The 18,604-nt window shown below is 41.2% G+C and overlaps 1 pseudogene; it reads right to left on the reverse strand.

The window, feature by feature from the left end:
• Positions 1–1,638: 1,638 nt before the first annotated feature.
• LOC125879068 (uncharacterized) lies at positions 1,639–6,104 on the reverse strand (annotated as a pseudogene).
• Between the last annotated feature and the right edge of the window lie 12,500 nt (positions 6,105–18,604).

Genomic DNA, 18,604 nt, shown 5'->3' on the forward strand with positions numbered 1-18,604 from the left:
CACCCAGCTGTGTGTTTCTGGAGGATATTGTGAACCCAGAAACGGCGGCGTTTGAGTCTCCAATCCAAATCAGATGTCCACAACAGATAAACAGCAGCTACGGTAGTTAACTCAGCCATTATCATTATTCATTATCATTACTGTTATTATGTTGGAAATAAACCATCTTTTTGCACCCTTTATCTCACTCCGTCTGCATAATTTGACCATGACTTTGACCTAAATACATTTTCTTGAATATTGGTGATTTCAAAAGCATCATCAACTGAATGGGCCCCCTAAATTTAGTTGGAAATGACACCTAAAATGTTTTTCTGCTGTGTTTGGTTCCAAAGTTAAGCATATTTGAATATTATTGGCGACCATCTTGAATTTGACATCTCCGGGGCCTCAGAGGTCAAATCTGACTTCCCTCCACATCTGAAAATAAACCTTATGGTATGTACTAACTATGGTAGAAATTTCATGCTTTTTTCAAAAAGTGCACAATTTATCTGCTAATCTGCTGTACTATAATGCTGTCACACATCTTATGATTTCGCAAAGCTGCGATGCAGTGTATAATCACACACTGGAGCAGTACGATGCTGCAAACATTTGGTTCTGTTTAAAAATGCAAAGGCGGCATCGAGAAAGGACATTGTCACGGAGCTATCTCTTAAAATAACAATAATAATAAATTTCATTTGCAACACACTTTTCATAAAATAACAAATCTCAAAGTGCTACAGAAGGCAGTGCAGATATGCTATGCTAAGAGTTAAAAACAGACAACAAAATAAAATACATCAAAAGGCTTTAGTAAAAAGGTAAGTCTTTATGTTGCGTTTAAAAGCATCCACAGGCTGCGGTGCTCTCAGGTGGTCAGGGAGAGCATTCCACAGTCTGCACTGTTAGACATTTCAGAGGGTTTTTACAGTAACTTACTGGCAACACTGTTGCCAGTAAGTTACTGTAATATAGTTTTACAGTACTATTACTGTATTTCACTTATACAGTAACTTGGTGTTACTGTAATTATGTAATACAGTCTGCTACTTTTTTTAAAAAAAAGAACATACTGCTGAAATTATTTAAAATATAAATTCTTTATTTAAAACATTTGAATGTGCAAAAACATGTAAAATATTCACATCCATTTCATTTAAAACATTAATATTTAAAACCAGATAAATAAACTTCATGATGGCTCACTGCCAAGCCAAGACAGTAGGACATAAGTCCTAAACTGAAATATGAACATATTCACCTTTCAGTGCACACAATAAAACAAAATTATACAAGTGCATCAACTCCCCTCTCAAACAATAATAACATAAACTTGACATTACAATCTGTGTAATGGAGGGATCTTTTAGATGACATATTAAGACATTAGCATATGCTTTTAACTCATTGTTAACTGTGTATATAGAGAACCCTCAGATGAATGTGATTCTTCAAGTAGAGCATTTTTCATTCATTTTTATTGTCAACTCACTATTTTTTGAGGCATTCTGGTCTCCAGACATAGGTACAGAGTGAGCGCTCTTCTCGTTGCTTGTCACATTGTCCCATCTGCTCTGTGAAGATGTTTCTGCAACATGCAGAGGCTGCAGGAAGGAGAGAGCTTTCCACTCGGAGTCTAAGGTAATTCACCTAGTCCAAGTTCTTCCACTCAAACTCTGTTAGCTGGTGAAGGAAGGAGGCCACTCGACTATTGATGGCTTCCGCCTTCCTCTTCACCACTGCTCCTGTCTTGCGACTCACTCCAGTTTTTGCAGTGCATTTTGTGCCTTCCTCCGGATTGATCCTCATGAAGAATCTTAAGGTCAGAGAAGATTGATGGGAAAAAACAAAACATTGAAGGTACACATTAAAATACATTTACATGGCTCAGAGAAGATGAAAAAAAGATCAACTTTGAATCAACAGCAACATGTGGCAAAGAAGAGAAAAGCACTTACCGTTGTATGAGTTCCAATGTTGCACAGGCAGGCTCCTGATATTCTATGTTGAAAACATAGAAGCATCCAAAAAACACTGACAGGGCATCTGCAAACCCCAGGTGCTCCTCTAAAACATAGGCCACCCTCCCTTTGATGCTCACCATCCATTTTGTGGCCGAGAGAAATGTGTTCCCTTGAAGACAAAAAAGGCACATTGCACATCTTGACAAGGCATACGGGACATGCTAAACTTCCTCAAAATCATAAGGAAGTCTTCTCTTACCAAGCATAATCAGTCTTGGTGTGGATGGGAATGTCATGTCTGTCTCAATCGATCGCTTTGTCGCAGTTGCCTTTAAAACACACAAAAAAGCTTGGGATTACAACTGGTTTAAAACACATCTTAAAAACAACAATACAGTGGGGTCCATAAGTCTCAATTGAACCACATGGCCCACTATATATATGATGCCATTTAATGTAATTCATTACACTATACTTACATCTGCCAAAAGAAAGATGGAGCCCTCTTGCTCCTGGAAGTGCTTCATCAGAAGAAGCACTGCAGCTATGCTGGTCCGGCTCTGCTGCATGGCTGTTGTGTTGCTCTCAATGTCTTGTAGAAGACGCTGAATGTCTCTGTTCTGGGTCTGTCTTTGGAAGAAGTTGATGATCCTCGTCCCCTTGGATTGAAGAGCCTCCCCCACTCGATCACAGATATCAATACCTGTGAGAGCTTTGAAATGGTCACAGAGTCCTCTTTTTGTAAAGAGGAAAGGCCAGTGTTCTTCAATCACACTAATACTCGGAGGAGGACAGGAGTTTAACATGTGACGCTGATAGATGTATGTCAACCTCATTGACTCGTCAACATCTGGCCTGTCCACAGCTCTGGGGCCGGCAGACTGGAAAATGGCCATTATATCTTTTCTTCTGTCTTCTAAAGACTCAGAAGTCTCTCCTTCTGGGACACATTTTGGCTGCCAGTTAATGCAGCCGTAGCTGTCAACTTTACACCGCACTGTTTTGGTGCTACCATCATCACTGGTTTGTGACATTATCCTCGGTCTTCGTATTTTCTCACTCACATTATTGCGATTCACGTGTTCAACTCTAGTCTTAAGTTGTTTTGCAAGTGAATAATACCCTACTCCTAGCTGTTCATCTTCCTCAGTCATGTCAGCAAAGGTGGAAGGATATTTTGACACGATCATTTTGCGATTTCATCACAGGCAGCCTTGTTTGGATTTGGACAGTGTTCCTGCATGGCACTCACCACGGTTCTCTTCCAGGCTCTTCTGTCCTCAGGTCTAGCCCTCTGCCCTGTTAATGTTGCCTTCAAGAGTGAGGCAGGCATCTTGTTCCATGGGATCTCAAACTGGCTGATCCATGCGTTTTGTGGTCTTGTTGATGGAAATCTGGAGGAGTGGGATTGGGTACGAGGAGGTGTAGGTGTAGGTGTCAGTTGTGTGTCCAAGGATGGGAAGAGTGCCGTTTGTTCATCCGGTATGGTGCTGAGAATAATGGACTGATCAGTGTCCACTGCTCCATTCAGCACAAAAGAAGAAATACGTTAACGGATTAGTTTTGGTTATTCACAGTATTTACAGTTTACATAAAAGAGAACTTAAAATTGCTTTATAGTGAACCTTAAAATCTGCCTCTTTCTTAAACAATACAACATCTGCATCAGTAGAACTGCTGAACTATTGTTATGCTTGCTTATTGTTATCCATTTTAACTTTAGAGACAACATTAATAGTAGTTAAAATCAATTTATTAATTAGCTCAAACCATAGAAGTATCAGAAAAAACTCTATCTAGACTCATACAGTATTTTCACCATTTTACATTCTCTTAGATTTATTTCCCCTCACCTACTGGCCTGAAGGCCTGGATAAGTCTGCGGCGTAGAATTGGCTTTAAATGCTGCTGCAAATCATCTGGCTCAAGTAAGGCAAGGTCCGCTTTCTTTGTTAGTCCAAGTTCAGATGATAGATGTTCAACAAGGGCCAAGAAATTCTCACTTTCCAATTCCGGTATCACTTTACGAAGTTCCTGAATGCATTCGGCCTCCATACCTAAAAGGAAGAACACACTGAGTGATGCAAGGAAACAGCAGGGAGGTCCAAGATGTTGTACACCAGCAGTGGATAATAGTCCTGCAGGCTATCTGCATTAATATATGCATATTTATTATCTGACAACAAGTAGTAGACACCAAGATCAATTAACAGAACTGAGTGATGCACCAAAACAACAAAGCACACACTTTTATCATCAGCAAGTATCAGACATATTTTCCCAAAAATCAGTGTTTCCCCAGTGTTCTCTAGAACAACAACAAGGCCTTTGGTGTACTTGGTCCCTTTGTAAGTCACTGCTGAAACCTCTGAGGTTTTATGTCTGTCAATATCAGCTGTGCTTAACACCATCTGTATATCCCTGTTATATGACTGTTCATCAATTTCATTTGCTTCATTGCCTGCAATCTGAATGGGAGCTGGGAATAACTGACCTTGCCATAAGTATGACTGAAGAAGCTGGTGTCTTTCAGCCAGTGTTTTACTTAAGTGAATAAAATTGTGAAGCTTTCTTGCACAGTCTTTAAAGTAGCAGTGCTTGCTCTCAAACCTCAGAGTCCACAAGCATATTAGTGGCCCAAATTTTAGGATAAGGTCAGGATAATGCAAAATGTAGTGATGCTTTGGTTTGAGAGGGGAGTCAGGAAACATGCTTTTCCATAAATACACATATTCCTCTAGCAAAACTTTCAGATATGCCACCTCATTCTGATGAATTTTTGTAGCACAAATCAACTCCGCAATTTCCCTTAGTTTCAGGCACAATTGCCAGGCCTCACTGTCAATAGGGTTTTTGATCCACTGACTGACATAAAGTGGTAAGAGTCGTAACAGACACCAATTTTGTGTGGCAGAACCACTGAGTTTTTTAGCCTTTTCCTTTATCTCACATGGTTTGTTGTGTGAGTCACTGCCCAGGAGTTTTGTCTGTGAGATGGCCCGATTTATCTGGTCATAGGTAAGTTGTTTTTCAACTTTTTCCAAATGTTCAATATAGAGAGCCAAATCATTCGCCACTACTCCCTCAAAAAGATCATGCCCAAGACACGGAGGAAGGCTAGAGCAGACATGAAAAGACTTCAGAGAGTTGAAACATGAATCAAATTTGATTCCATCTATGATGTTGTGTTCTGGGGTCAGTTGTTGAACACTGTCATTATAATTTGCTGGTGTTCTTTGTGGGCCAAGTACCAATGGCGAACTGACAAATGTCTCTCTGTCAATCAGGCAGTACCTGCAAAAGTGTTTGCTCGAGCTAAAATTTTCTGTGAATCCACCAACACCATGTGAACCAAGGTTGTCACCACATATGGCAATCAGTGATGCCATAAGTTGGCTCCTGTCTTCCAACTGAAAACCTGAATCCTCCAAGTCTTTTAGATCAGCAATAAGGTGGGAAAATACTTTGTTCTGACCAAAAGACTTAAAATCTTCCTCTCTGCAAAGCAAAACAAGCTGCGCTGCGTCAACAGTGGAACAGTTATGTGGTAATATTTCCCCAAGTGTCATGTACATGGCCATGATTTTGTGTTTTCTCTTGCCAGAGCCTAGGGGGTTAACCACCTCAAAGGCATCCATGTACAGAATGACTGACAGAGAATGTGATGATCCTTGTAAAAGAGCATTTTGTTTGAAGTATTTGCCATCATTAACATCATTTAGAACCATATCACTGTGCACATGTAATTTAGACTGTGCATACTGGTCTTTCACATTGGACTGCTTAAACAAGGCAGCAAGCGTATCCTTTACGGGTACATACTGATAAATGCGCTCTTTACCAGTCTTGTCTGTTCCAAGGTACATCTGAACGGGTGCAACATATTCAAATTTTTCTTTGAAATATGTTTTCCTGGTTCTGTCTGATCTCAAAATACCTTTATTGTAAATAGTTAACAGATCCTCTTGTTCAAGTTCTGTAACTATTTTCTGGATTTCATCATTAGTGATGTTTAACCCTTTCAGTCTCTCCTCTACCTTTTTAAGCACATGCTTCATTCCACTGCTATGGGCCTCCTGAAATTCTTCAACAATGCACTGCACTGTTGTGGCTGGTTACCCTTTTATGCTTCTCCTTCTTACCTGCTTGCATCGTTGGTGGTCTCACACGCATCTCACGGATCCATGGGGGGGTCTTCTCAAACGGTGTCCGTCACTGAATTGGCTCCCTCGGTATATGTTGGTTCCACACACAACGAAAAAATGAAGGGGTCTGGTAAAACGCGGTAAAACGCGCTAAAAGCAGCCGTTAAAAAAATACAGTATCATACATCATTTTTAAAAAACATAGTACAGTACTGTATATTGTGGATGTTCCCACTAAAACTTACCATGATGCAATGCAAATTACAGTAATTTACTACAAAGAGGATTTACAGTAGGCTATTATACTGGCTGATATGTGGTAAATAACTGTTTATATTACAGATCTGTCTAACAGTGTGGGAGCAGCCAAGCAGAAGGCCCGGTCTCCCATGCTGTGGAGTCTGGTCCTGGGGGAGTTCAATCAATCAATCAATCAATTTTATTTATAAAGCCCAATATCACAAATCACAATTTGCCTCACAGGGCTTTACAGCATACGACATCCCTCTGTCCTTAAGACCCTCACAGCGGATAAGGAAAAACTCCCTAAAAAAAGAGGTTGGCAATGCAGCGGGTGTGTGAGGAAGTCTGAGGAGTGAGGAGTTCTTTGAGATAGAATGGAACATATCCATGAACGCACTGATGTGTGAGGGGGGAGACCTTGTATTGAATTCTGTGTTCATCAGGCAGCCAGTGGAGTGATTTGAGGATAGGTGTGATGGTCATGCTTGCGCGCCCTCATCAGGATCCTAGCAGGGCTGTTCCGGATGTATTGAAGCCTCTGGATGCTTTTACTAGGGATCCCGATGAGAAGTGCATTACAGTAGTCCAAGCTGGAGGAGACAAAGGTGTGGACGAGCTTTTCAGCATCTGCCAGGTTGAGTGGTGGACGGAGTTTTGCAATGTTCCTGAGGTGGTAAAAAGAAGTCTTGCGTAGGTGTTTAATGTGGGTCTCGAATGTAAGATGGGGGTCCATTTTAATGCCGAGGTTGGTAACTGAATTAGACAAGGGATGTTCTCAACGGAGAAAGAGATGCTGGTGAGGGTGGATGATCTGACCTGGTGTGGGGTGCCAACAAGGATGGCTTCAGTCTTGGAGCTGTTAAGTTGTAAGAAATTTAACTTCATCCACGCCTTTTCCTCCTGGCAGGTAGTGAGTGAGGCAGATAACAGAAGTGCAGAGGGGTGGGAACTGTCTCTGTGTAAAAAGGGCTATAGAAACAACCATTCATGCTCACATTAACACTTTGTGGCAATTTAGAGTCATCAGCTGACCTTCACGTCTTTGGACTGAACCCAGAGAAAACCCACACTGACACGGTTGGAACCTGTAACCCTCTTGTTGTGAGGCAAAAAGTGCTAACCACATGTTAGCTATTCTTCTTCTTATTATTATTATTGTTATTATTATTATTATTATTACTACTGTTATTATTATTATTATTATTATTATCAGTTTTTGGTTCCACATGGTGAATGTTAGTCCAATACCAGATCCAGTGTATCATTTTGTCATATTAATTGTTTGTACTGTAATTTTATTGTGGTGGTCTGTCAAAACATCTATTGAGCATCTGTCCATCCTGGAGGAGGGATCCCTCCTCAGTTGCTCTTCCCAAGGTTTATTCCATAATATTCCTGATAAAGTGGCCAAATAGTTATACTCCCAGCTGATCAGTACCGGCAGTTCTACATTTTATCCTTGGTATACTGTGACTTTTCACAAGCTGCTGGTCCTCTTTTCTTCACTGTCCATATCAGGTTCTCGAGGCAGTTTATAATGGTTCTATAAACTGCAGGGACAGAGTCAAAAGATGACACAAAAGAGCTTTGAAGATCCAATCCTACATTATTAAATGCAGGCCGAGCTAGACAATGACAAGCGAGCATTGACAGCAAGCACTGCATTATTGACTAGCACACTGGATTTACTGTTGATGTCAACACACTCTGACCTCGTCACATACCAAGCGTTTGGCAGGGCTTGACAGTGCGAGCGTTTCACTCGCATTTGCGACTAAAAATAGGTGTGTGCAAACTGTAAAAAATATTTAGGGGCACATGTGCGCATAAAGAAATCAGCCGAAGCAGCCTATATTTTTGTCAATAAAAAAATATGATAATCTAACTGCAAATATTGAAGGAACTCCAGCCGCCTTCCCTCTTCCCTCTTCCCTGTGTGACACGGTTATGGGCGGTTTTCCAAGCCACTGTCGGCATAATGAATATAACGGCCGGGGTCCACAGCGTAGCGTCGCGGCGTATTCAGCTCCACTGACTGCGTACAGAAGTGACACGTAGAGAAGCCGAGCCGAGAGGCTGCATGTAGGCTGCATGAAATGTTAAAGCATTTTCCACCTAAGTTATTACATATATTTGAGTTATCTACAAGTTTACTGTACTGTTTGTCATCTACTCGCTTTCAAATGTCCGCCACGGACATTTAGCCTACACAATGTCACGGATAAACATGGGTAAATGCATGAAAAAAAAATCATCACGTATCACCTCTGATAATGGTTTATTCATTTAAAAACACATTGTGCTCATTTAGCACACTATTTCATGTAGTTTTTATCTGCTGGAGGGTCGCGTATAGGGAGCGTAGCCCGACAAAAATAGAAGAGCATCCTAAAATAGAGAGTTGTCGCGCCGCTCCCGTTGCCGGTGGAGCCGCTGTAATTGATTAACAGGGGGGCGAGCTGCTACGAGACTCGCGCTGCAGACGTGTCGCGCCGCTGACGTGCCCGGTGGATCTCGGCCAAAAGTCCCACTGTCGGCAGGGTGGAAATAAGTCAAAGTGTGGCGGAGGCAGGGACAGTTTTTGCTATGGACAATGTGGGCGACTGCCCAGGGTGCAATCTATGTGAGGGCACACGAGCACCCTCCAAAAAAACCCAAAACAAACAAACAACAACAACAAAAAACTCTCCAGTTTTCTAGACTACCGCTCATTTCCACGTCAAGTTAGTGGAGTGGGTGCTGGGGCGCCCCTATTATCACGGCGGTTGTGGGTTGAACGGGGGTCAGACAGTAATACGGCGGAGGATCATAGTGCGCAAGATAACGGCTTACCACGACAGAGAAGTCCGACTCCAGGTCCAGTAATTTCCTCTTTCGTTGGCGTCATGACTGCCCAGTAGTACCTGGACAACTGAGGCGTGGCGGCACACAGGTATGTAGCGTGTCAGAGGAGAAACGAGCCATTCACATTTCTCTCTTGTGGCAGCCAGGTAACGGTCCACAAACCTCACCGCACTTTCGGGACTGTTCTTTACTTATGAAGGGACTTTCGGGGGAGGAGGGTGGCTGGTTGATTTTTATCTTATTTATTTATTTATTTATTTTATTTTGATCCCCCCCTATGTTAATCACTTATTGATGCAGTTAGGGATCGTTCTCCACGGCCAGGCTGTCGGCTGGGTGGGAATAAGTCAAAGTGTGGCGGAGAAGAGGGACTGGGAAAAGAGGCTCCGTTCTCCCCGCAGTTACGGACTGTTTGCCATGGTACCGCTGCTGGGCAGGGTGGAAATAAGTCCTGCAGAGTTTCAGAGGACCTGGAGAATGTTTTAGGATAGTAATAACATTATATAGCCTACTGTAAGATAATCATATTGCAAAGATAATATATATAAGATAATAACATTAAAGACAAAATTAAATTGCAATACTTTTTCAAAACTTGATGATTTTACCTTTCTGTACATTTTGTATACAAATTCATTAAATCATTTTGCTTGTAAATGTCTATTTGCATCACGTTTATTATGGAAAACACATTATTTGATCAAATTACATTGTGCCCCTAAAGTTCTTTGTGCGCTCCTTACTTTTTCAACATGTGCTCCTTGGGAAAAAAGTTAGCATCAAGCCCTGGTTTGGTAATGGATTTTCCATGTCCGCATACAACATGCGAGGTATCCTGGGTGCATTGGTTGCTGACTTTCTGGGACGCTGTGTCAAGTTCAAGTCAAGTTCCTATTACATGCATTGTTTGTTTTCAAAATACACCTGCGTTTTCACAAGAAAAGTACCATTTGCATACAGTCTCTTTCAAAATAACTACAAATTGACATTGGTACATCACCACAAATTTACTTCTTTTTTTTTCCTCCAACAACACATGCACATGGTTATGATTAGCCAACACACAGACGTGGCTGTGTTTACAAAAAAAAGAACAGGGTTGGGCTTTACAATCTTAGGGGATTTGAACACCTGCCTGAAAGCCGGCGGTTGTTGGACCCATCCACCACCCCTCCTGCCTGCCCTACTCAGACTTCAGCTGCCTTAAATTTCACTGTCGTCCCGCTGTGTTTTTCCCTGATGCCGCCGGGCAATGTTAAACAATAACGGCTATTGGTACCACAGGCTATTGATAGGCTTTGAGGCCAAAGGAAGTAGAGGGGCACTTCCCTCAACAAAGGCCCTCTCTGCCTACTGAAGCTCAGACTGTCAGTATGGAAGCTCCTATTGGCTCAAGTGAAGTGTCAATCAGAAGGTCAGAGTTCAGCCACCATTTTGACAGCTAAGAGTCAGCAATGGGTGTGTTCCAAATCGCATACTTTTTCTTTTTACTTCAGTAAAGTACATTCTGTTGCATGCAGTCTGCACACAATAGAGACATACTACTGTCTCATAACATTATGCCCTGAACTTTGACCCTCTATCTCACATATCCATTGCCTTGGAAATAAAACAAAATGCCATTCACCAGCTCACCAGAGACGGAGGTCAACCTGGAGAGCTCTACTGTTGTAACTTTACAATGTATGTAGTTTAACTGTAAAGTTATAACTGCATACAAGGTAGACTCCAAATTATCATATTCACCATGGTAAAATAACAATACAGCAGTTGTTTACATATCATAATTATCAAATAAAATCTTACAAGGGCCTGCGGGTGGGATGTCAGATTTTTGATGTGTATAAGCTGTGATCCTACATAATGTGATAATTCACAATAGAATGGTTTAACTTTCTGCATTGTTGCAAAATACAATTTTCAAAGCTACCTAGAACTCCTCTCTCTGCATCTCACTTACTAGTTGACTATTGTATAAAACCTGGCAGCTGGTAAAAATCAGTATTGGTGAAACTACTTGTCTCCACTAACTCCTGAAAAAATGTGTAGCTCTTAAGCTGCTTAATGCTCCACTGTGTTCACTAGCAGCTAACTTTGTCAGTCTGCTGTTTGTTGTTGTACAGGTACCTTACAGTGGGTTTATCAAAATTGTTCCTGCTTTTGAAAGATTTATTAGAGGATATACATAGATATCAATTAATGCAGCTTTAAAGAGTCCATTACAGGAATAAATGACATAAGAGGGAGTTTATTAGCATTGCTGTGGAGTAGTTTTTGTCTGACTACTGAAGTAGAACCAGCCATACATGATCTGTTAACAAGGCATTACTGTGATTTGCATACAGGATGCATCAGACAGCTAGAGTATGCATGCATGTGTATATGGGGTCAGGGTGTGATAAAGCAGTCTGCAGACAGGATACACTGTATCCTGTGACCCGCTGTTTACCGTGACCCAATGTCTGTGTCTGCAGCCCTGCAGCTACAGCACAGTGACCGGCAGAGCGATCACTAAGCCCTGTCTGTCCCTGTCGCTCTCTGGGTTAGGGCAGACTAAGCTTTTCTTCCTCTCATTAAAAGGCATACGGGTAATCGCCTCTAAGCAGCTGGCTAACGCCTAATACCAAACAACAAATATCGGTGATGGGGATATTTGTGGACTTGTGCAATTCCACATAAAAACACCAAGCTCTTAATTAAATTCAGTAGCACTTTATTTCATCTGGTCCTAAAAGCTTAGGGAGAATTTTACACCAGAAATTTGAATGAATTTAAGGGTTTCATGATATGGGGAAAAGCTACACAACTTTTGATTTAAATGTCAAGAATGAACGTTGAACCTCACCATTTAAGCTAATCACACTAAATTCTTAAAGTGGTCAGAAAAAATGGAAATTGAACATGAGGTGACAGCTCGATGACTTCATCTGCTGATGAGCAACATGTGCTTTGGTGAAAGGTCCAGAACAGCTAAGGACCTTGATGTGAGATTTTTTTGTCAGCTAATTTTGTGATGGATTTTACATCCTATACGCTGAGGAGTTGTAGGGTATTCTGCATGCTCATATGGAAGGACTATATCGCTGGATAATTAATGGATAATTAATTTTTCAATCAGTGGTATCCCACCAGGGGGTTGGAGCTACAAAATAATTTCAAGACATCTCAAAACATAGAGTAAATAGTGAAATCATTCTGCACTAATTCATTTATAATCACAAAAAAGATCTGCACTAGTCAAAATCTTAACAAATGTGTGTCATGTGTTTTTCTATTTGCAGACCAGGATTTAAGAAAGTATGGGAAACTCTGCCTTTATAGACTGGAATTGGTTGAGGATATCTAGGGGGGAGCTGAGGTGTCAAATATTAACAGCAGGCTCCCATTCCATCACCTCCCTCAGTTCTTGAGCAGCTTCTCATTAGCATTGGTATTGTGCCCCAGAAATGGGGTGACAAAGCAAAGTGCTTCTCGTCTCAACAGTTCTGAATCGGCTTGAAATCACTATTGTGCTGGGACAACAGCAACATTTAACAAAGGTAACGGCACACAATTTGGCTCCATTTTTACTCACAAGTTTTACCGACAAAACAACTTTCATACTAAACACGTATCCAAAGAAATACAAAATGCTAACATTATTAGCGCAAGGCTACGGCATTTTACATTGTATAAATTAGCCTAGCGATGAACAGAGGTTTCCTCTGTTCATATGAAGCCAGGATAAATCCCTAAGTATAAATCCCTGAAGGATAAATCACACACAAGACTTAAAATGCTATTTTAATGGAGGCCTCATTGTCTTCACAATTTATTGTTTCTTACATGTGAAATAAAAGTAAATAAAAGCTTCGTTTCCACTGAGGGAAATGGTGTCAGTATACAGAAACAGTCAGGAGGTCTATGTCACCGAGACGGTAGTAACAATTCAAGGGAGGTGCACGTCAGGCTATGGCGTAGGCTCTATGTCGACATGGAGCCTACGCCGTAGCTACGGCGTTGATTCAATGCAGAAGTATAAATGAACTTTAAGTGTGTGTGCGTGTTGGCAAAACATAACCACGCGTGTTAGTTGTTGAGGGTGAAAAAAACCCCATCAATTTGCGGTGTCATACATACATAGTGTGTTAATTTTGAAAGACACTGTTTACAAATGATACATTTCCTGTGAAAACAGAAGAGTATTTTGAGATCAGACGATACGTGTAACAGGCTGAAGTTGACACAGCGTCCCAGAACGCTAACGCAGCTAACGCATCCAGGGTCCCTTGCACGTCATATCTGGATGTGGAAAGTCCATGACCAAACGTCCACATGTGACGAGGTCAGAGTGAAAACATGTTGTTCATGCTGGCTGGATTCAGGTTGGTACGGCCTCTAGCAAGGTGGTCTGAAGCCACAGAGAGTGAGACAGACAACACACTGTGATATGAGGCTCTAGCCAATATTAGCTAATTGAGGCTATGGCTATGAGCCTTTGGCTCTGGTTAGCAGAAGGCTAAACTATTTGCAACATATTCTGTCCATCTCTGAAACACGTTGCAGATATTGTTATCTTTTTGATAAGTCCGTCTTCCTGTTTTTTTATGTTGCCTTGCAGTGTAGGCAGTTGCTGCCAAAGCTGTAATAGAAACTTTATCTGCATGATTCTCCACCATTGAATCAGGCTTTCACTCAAGGGATGTGCACGCACATCTGCATTCGTAGATCATCCAATATGACCACCCCCTCTCTCATCACAGTCTAGATTATCTTCATCTTGAAAACAGAGCCAAGTTATGCTCAATGTTTATTATGGGAGTTTGGCCCAGTACAGCCAAAATAAAGCTGCCTACTCCAGCTTTAGCTGTTCACTGTCTACAACATTCAGACATGGTACCTAGACCCTGCAGTGTTTCTAGCTCCACCTTTTAGTACCAGATCTATGTGCTAGGTACCCGAAAACAGAGGGGTGACCAAAAATGGGGACAGTAGGCAACGGTTCTATTGGTACCATCCACAACTTTTCACAGTGGAAACAGAGAAAATGCATACTGAACTGAACTGAGCCCCACTGGACTGCTTGGTGGAAACAGGGTTTTAGAGTCACTTTAGCACCATACCTGCAATCCTGATGTGAATAAATAGAAATGTTATTTATAAATATTTGATATAAATAAAAGAATATTTAATGGTAACATTGAAACATACTTTTTAGAATAAAAAAATGGATGGTTGCAAATTAATTAAATTGTGTCTTTTTGTTTATTTTTTGTGTTTATGCCACTATCACCGTTAGTCTCAAAATGCTGTCCACATGTTGTTTAAAATTTCACATGAGATAATAAACTTTTTCTTAGCCTTTATGTGATGTGTCAACATACATATTTGCATTGCAGTATAAGATAATATTTCACTGTATTGCTGGAGAGTTTTTATTCACGTATTGAATACCTTTTTTTTTCCTTTGGACAAATTGATGATAAAATATAACAGGAGCTTGTGTCATTGTCTTTTGACACAATTGACCATCAAATTCTACTGCAGAGACTGGATCACTTAATTGGCCTAAAAGGTTCTGCACTAAGCTGGTTTAAATCTTATTTATCTGATCGTTTTCAGTTTGTTCACGTTCATAATGAATCGTCCTTACGTACCAAAGTTTGTTTTGGAGTTCCGCAAGGTTCTGTGCTCGGACCAAACCTATTTACTCTATATATGCTTCCTCTAGGTAACATCATTAGAAATCACTCTATAAATTTCCATTGTTATGCGGATGATACTCAGTTGTATTTATTGATGAAGCCAGAAGAAAGTAATCAATTAACTAAACTCCATAACTGCCTTAAAGACATAAAAACTGGGATGAGCACCAATTTCCTGATGTTAAATTCAGACAAAACTGAAGTTATTGTTCTTGGCCCCAAACAACTCCGAGACTCTTTATCTGATGACATAGTTTCTCTAGATGGCATTGCTCTGGCCTCTAGCACTACCGTAAGAAACCTCGGAGTAATATTTGATCAAGAGTTGTCTTTTAATTCTCATTTAAAACAAACCTCACGGACTGCATTTTTTCATCTGCGTAATATTGCGAAAATTAGGCCGATCCTGACCCGAAAAGATGCAGAAAAATTGGTCCACGCTTTTGTTACCTCAAGGCTGGATTACTGTAACTCTCTATTATCAGGTAGCTCCAGTAAGTCCTTAAAAACTCTCCAGCTAATTCAGAATGCAGCAGCACGTATACTAACAGGAACTAAGAAACGCGATCATATTTCTCCTGTTTTAGCTTCTCTGCACTGGCTCCCTGTAAAATCCAGAATTGAATTTAAAATCCTACTGTTAACTTATAAAGCTCTAAATGGTCAAGCTCTGTCATATCTTAGAGAGTTCATAGTGCCATATTATCCCACCAGAACACTGCGCTCTGAGAACGCAGGGTTACTCGTGGTCCCTAAAGTCTCCAAAAGTAGATCAGGAGCCAGAGCCTTTAGCTATCAGGCTCCTCTCCTGTGGAATCATCTTCCTGTTACGGTCCGGGAGGCAGACACCGTCTTCACATTTAAGACTAGACTTAAGACTTTCCTCTTTGATAAAGCTTATAGTTAGGGCTGGCTCAGGCCTGCCCTGTACCAGCCCCTAGTTAGGCTGACTTAGGCCTAGTCTGCCGGAGGACCCCCTATAATACACCGGGCACCTTCTTCTCTCCTTCTCTCTCTCTCGTATTCTATTACTGCATCTTGCTAACTCAGCCATTCTGGATGTCACTAACTCGGCTTCTTCTCCGGAGCCTTTGTGCTCCACTGTCTCTCAGATTAACTCATATCGCAGCGGTGCCTGGACAGCGTGACGTGTGGTTGTGCTGCTGCCGTGGTCCTGCCAGATGCCTCCTGCTGCTGCTGCCATCATTAGTCATTAGTCATACTTCTACTGTTATTATACACATATGACTATTGTCACACTTGTATACTGCCAGATATTAATACATACTTTCAACATATTGTACCGCAGTAGCCAGAACTATAACTATAATATTATTACTTTCAATAATGTTGTTGTAAGCTACTGTCATTACCTGCATCTCTCTCTCTCTCTCTCTTTCTCTGTCTCATTGTGTCATGTGGATTACTGTTAATTTGTTATGCTGATCTGTTCTGTACGACATCTATTGCACGTCTGTCCGTCCTGGAAGAGGGATCCCTCCTCAGTTGCTCTTCCTGAGGTTTCTACCGTTTTTTTTTCCCCGTTTTTGGGGAGTTTTTCCTTATCCGCTGCGAGGGTCATAAGGACAGAGGGATGTCGTATGCTGTAAAGCCCTGTGAGGCAAATTGTGATTTGTGATATTGGGCTTTATAAATAAAATTGAAAATTGAATTGAATCTCAAGACCTTCATGCACTGACCTCTCTTAGTTTGGAGTTTGTCATCAATCTAGGTTCCTCTCAGAAAATGAAAGAATTATAATGTAATCGAATTTTAAACTGAATTGTATCCCACAATCCTATCTTGATGCTCTCCTCTTTGAATTTTTGTGTTTTGTAGACATGCCCTCATTGTCTGGGGTCTTGCACTGTATTTGTGTCATATTAATAATGGCAAAATCTGAATTTTCTTCTTCAAAGACCACAGAACGGCTGAACTACCTGTTAGACCTCTTGTGAACACACTGCTGTAATACTCCAATCCAAATAGATTAGAATAGAATTTGGGACTGGTAGTGCTGTGTAAAAAAGTATTTTCAACCCTAATCATTGATATAGAGTAGACTGACATCTATTGTATTCAAATAGCTTGTATTTCTTTGCAGCCCAGAACAGAAGTAATGTGTCTTTTTCTGTTGTGGACTTCTGAAACATCATCATTTCAAATGTTTAGAAGCAATTCTCATACAATGAAGAAATGTCCTGAGGGATAAAGCTGATAAAACTATAGTGTAATTAGGTTCATGTTGTCAGCTCAAAATAGATTAAATGTAGAAAGTTTCAAGGTAAACTACATCTCCTTAAAAACTCATTGTCTGGTAAAAAGAAACTTTCTACACTTGATAAAACTATATTATGTGTGTTTTTGAGCTGTTCAGGGGGGGAGAGGCCCCAGACTAGGGGTGTGCCGTATCATATTATTCAAGGTAACACAGGTAAAATTTTTGATATGTTGTGAAAAACCCATATATTGTTCACCAGAGTGCCTCTAAAACTACCCTTCAGCCTCTTAATGTTATATTTAACAGACACTGTAGATTTATTTTAGGTTGTTCTTTCTTTACACACCACTGCACAATGTTAAACACACTCATCTGGCTCATCTGGAGACGTCAGTTTCATTGGTATCAGTTTTTTTTCAAATGCATTAACTTTCATTTTCCCTATTGTTTAAAAAAATTCTTTGTTCCTTATACACCTAGTTACTCACTAAGAAGCTCTGGTCAAACCCTATTTATGATCCCGTTTGTGTCTTAGGAAGTTGGTAAAAAAGCCTTCATGGTTCGGGCTCCTTCTGATTGGAATAAGTTACCCTTAAAAGGATAGTGCACCCCAAAATGAAAATTCAGCCATTATCTACTCACCCTCATGCAGAGGAAGGCTCTGGTGAAGTTTTAGAGTCTTCACATCCCTTGCTGAGATCGGCGGGGGGAGCGGCTAGCACACCTAATGGCTGACAGCACGCTAGACTAACATCCAAGAACACAAAATTGAAACCACAAAATATCTCCAACATGCTCATCCGTAGTGATCCAAGTGTCCTGAAGCCCCGACATAGAAAGTTGTTTCTAAAAACGTCATATGAACTCTGTTTTTAGCCTCACTGTAGCCTGTAGCTCTGACTGCTTCTCTGTGCTCCGCGCTCACGTGCGCGCGCTTGCACAAGACCAGTGAAAGCATGAGCTTTGCTTACCTGTGTTTACATCACGTGACACGTGCACCGCAGGGAGAGACAACAGTAACCACAGTAGCTAAAAGATAATTTGCACTAGGGTCTTTTAGCAAAGGACAGCCCAACATGTCTGAAGACTTTGAAACTGAGGAGGAACAGCATTTCTTTGTTGAGCCGTATTTGTTTGAGACCGAGTATACGGACGGAACTCAGGCTACGGGACGAAGAAGCCGCCACAGCTTATGAGCCTGAACCCTCAGCCAGCCACAAAATACTGGAGTTGAGCACTGGAAACCTGGTGGTGTAGTTGTTTCAAATGCAAAGCAATGCCAACGGATGAGGAAAGTCTTTGCTGCTTGGACTGGGAATTGGTGATGCCTGCACTTGAGAATCTGGACATCAGTACTGACGAGACTGCTGCTCTTCAGAGACCGTGCATCACCGATCATCCTGAGCGCGCACACGTGAACGCGGAGCACAGAGAAGCAGTCAGAGCTACAGGCTACAGTGAGGCTAAAAACAGAGCTCAAAAGACATTTTTCGAAACAACTTCTTATGTCTGGGC

This window comes from Epinephelus fuscoguttatus, linkage group LG2 (assembly GCF_011397635.1).
Source record: "Epinephelus fuscoguttatus linkage group LG2, E.fuscoguttatus.final_Chr_v1".
Classification (NCBI taxonomy): Eukaryota; Metazoa; Chordata; class Actinopteri; order Perciformes; family Serranidae; genus Epinephelus; species Epinephelus fuscoguttatus.